General features: G+C 52.4%; 1 pseudogene; it reads left to right on the top strand.

Annotated features, from left to right (window-relative positions):
• Positions 1-266: 266 nt before the first annotated feature.
• Positions 267-1358, top strand: LOC121440365 (annotated as a pseudogene).
• Positions 1359-2557: the final 1199 nt, after the last annotated feature.

Raw genomic sequence — 2557 nt, forward strand, 5'->3', positions numbered from 1 at the left:
AGCGGTCTTTGGAGATCCCCTTGAAAAGGTCGCTTGACCCTGAAGGGTCACGAAGCACGGGTTGAGAACCTCTGCTCTAGGGCTAGTGGATGAGAAGGGGCTGGGGTGGGGAAGACATTAACCTCCTCTTTCCGTTTTTTGTTTCCAGGCTGTGGAGAGCTAGGCTGGTCTTCCTGAGTCCTAGCCTAGGCTCCTATCCCAACCTGATGTGCTTCTGGGGAAACTGTTTCCGGCCCCTAGTGTGAGCTTTGCTAAATTTTCAGATTATGGCGGTGGAGATGCTCCAGGACTGGTGCAGGTGGATGGGTGTCAGCGCTCGTAGGGGCTTGCTTATCCTGGGCATCCTGGAGGACTGCAGTGAAGCTGAATTCCAAGGGTCCCTGCAGGCTGCCCTGTGGCCCATGGGCCACTTTACTGTGCTTGGCAAAGTGTTTCATGAGGAGGATAATGCCACTGCAGCCCTGGTTGAGCTCGACCAGGAAATCAACTATGCTTTGGTCCCAAGGGAAATCCTAGGCACTGGGGGGCCCTGGAACGTGGTCTTTGTGCCCAGTTGCTCCAGCGAGGAGCTTCTTGATCGTGTTTTCCACTTCTTGGAGCAACGGGGGAGACAGTGGACAGTGTACCTGGAGACCCAGGTCTGGAGCTGGACAGAGTGTGCAGGCTCCAGTCAGTTAGTCAGGCAATCCAGCCCTGGGTGGATACCTTGCGGTACCAGCGTTTGGGTATGTTTTCTGGGAGCGTTCAGCCAGCCCCTGGGGAGGAATCCTTTGAGGCCTGGCTAGACCACACCACTGACATGTTTTGGGTGTGGCAAAGGGTCCCAGAAAGGGAGAAGAGGAGACGGTTGCTGGAGGGCTTGCGGGGAACTGCTTTGTACCTTGTACAGGGGCTGTTAGCAGAGAATCCGGCAAAGACTGCAGAGGAGTGCCTAGAGGCTCTGTCGAGTATTTGGAGACAATGAGTCTCAGGCCACCATTCGAATCAAGTGTCTGACTGCAAAACAGCAGCCAGATGAGCAGCTCTCTGCCTTTGTGTTGAGGCTAGAAGTTCTGCTGCAGAAAGCCATTTAGAAAGGGGCTCTCGAGAGAACCTCTACGGATGATTTGCGCCTGAGGCAGATGCTCACCAGGGCTAACCTGACTGAGCCTCTGGAGGAAGCTCTGAGGAGGCTAAGAATGATCAGGAGATCTCCAACTTTCCTGGAGTTGTTGGGCCTCAAACGGGAATCTGAGGAATGGGAGGCAAGACTAGCCAGCAACATGGTAGTCCAGGTGGAGGATGAAGCTGGCAATCTGGCTTCTGTCCAGGCTGATGGAAGAGCCAGTGCTAAGGCAGAAGATGAGGTGGAGGAGTAGGCAAAGGACAAGGTTGAGGAGGAGATATAAGGCCATAACTCAGACCACGGCCCTGTAGACCCAAGCCAGACAGGACCCTATGAGCCCCCTGGGACTCCCACCCCAGCACAGATGGGCAGTAATCTTAGAGAGTGCCCAGGAGGGCCCGGCTGCATGCTGGGCAGCCTTGCCTAGGCAGGAGAACATAAGGCAGAAGACCCCATCCTGTCCCAGTCTAGAAGTATTGCTGAAGGGTCAGCCCCAAAGTAAAGGAGCGGGCCTGCAGATATCTGCTATAGCCCCTGGCCTGGGAGAGATTAGGGAGAAATAGTCTCTTATAAGGGTCCTGACTGCCTGGCTCTTCTACCCAGTTAGCATCTCCAGGCAGGTTTATGACACTGCCTTTGGAATCTCATCCTTATCTGTTCTACTCACAGTGGCCCAGGTATTCAGTGAGTACACACTTTAATACTAGCTCTCCCATCCATCACACCCTAGCAAAGTATATCAGTCCCTGACTTACCCTGCTAGCTACTACCGTAGCCCAGCTTGTGTTGCGAACTTCCATGCCAGCCAAGGCCCTATTTGCTCTGCTCCTATCTCGTGTTGTGTATTCCTGGACAGCTTTCTTGATATACTTACAGGCCAGCAACTTGCTGCTTGTTCCCTGCAGATGTGTGTGTTCTTACCTGAGAAGGTGCTCTACAGAGATCTCAAGACAAGCCCTTGGAACCAGCAAAACAGTATGGGTGATGGCAATCAGCAACTGGCTGATGCTCATCTTGTGACTGATTACAATCTGGGGTGGGCACGAAGACCTGGACTAAGGATGGATGGGCTCGGAGAACCAAGATTCAATGTTCCACTCTTGTTGTTACTTTTGTTATTACTTGTGACAACAGTTCTTCAGTTTGGCAAGATGTTCCTTTCAGTGCTTTCCAGTGTCCAGAATAATTCAGGATCACCCTACAGTGGGTGATTCTTCTAGAGAGTTCCCCCAAAAGAAAGAACACTTCCAGATGCCATTATTCTGCAAAGAGGTGTATCAGGGGTCCCTTGGAAGGAAGAAGCTTAGGCAAGCAGGCCTCAGTGTGGCCAGTAGATGAGATCCTTTCTAATGAATCACAGAGTAGGAAAAGGTGGGACCTGTGGCCTCTAACAGCTGGGGGAAGTTCTGTGCTGTCATCCCCCCGCCTTCAATGACTTCAGTAAATGTATCT

Source organism: Microtus oregoni, unplaced genomic scaffold, assembly GCF_018167655.1.
Source record: "Microtus oregoni isolate MIOR12 unplaced genomic scaffold, Mior012 000067F_005, whole genome shotgun sequence".
NCBI lineage: Eukaryota > Metazoa > Chordata > Mammalia > Rodentia > Cricetidae > Microtus > Microtus oregoni.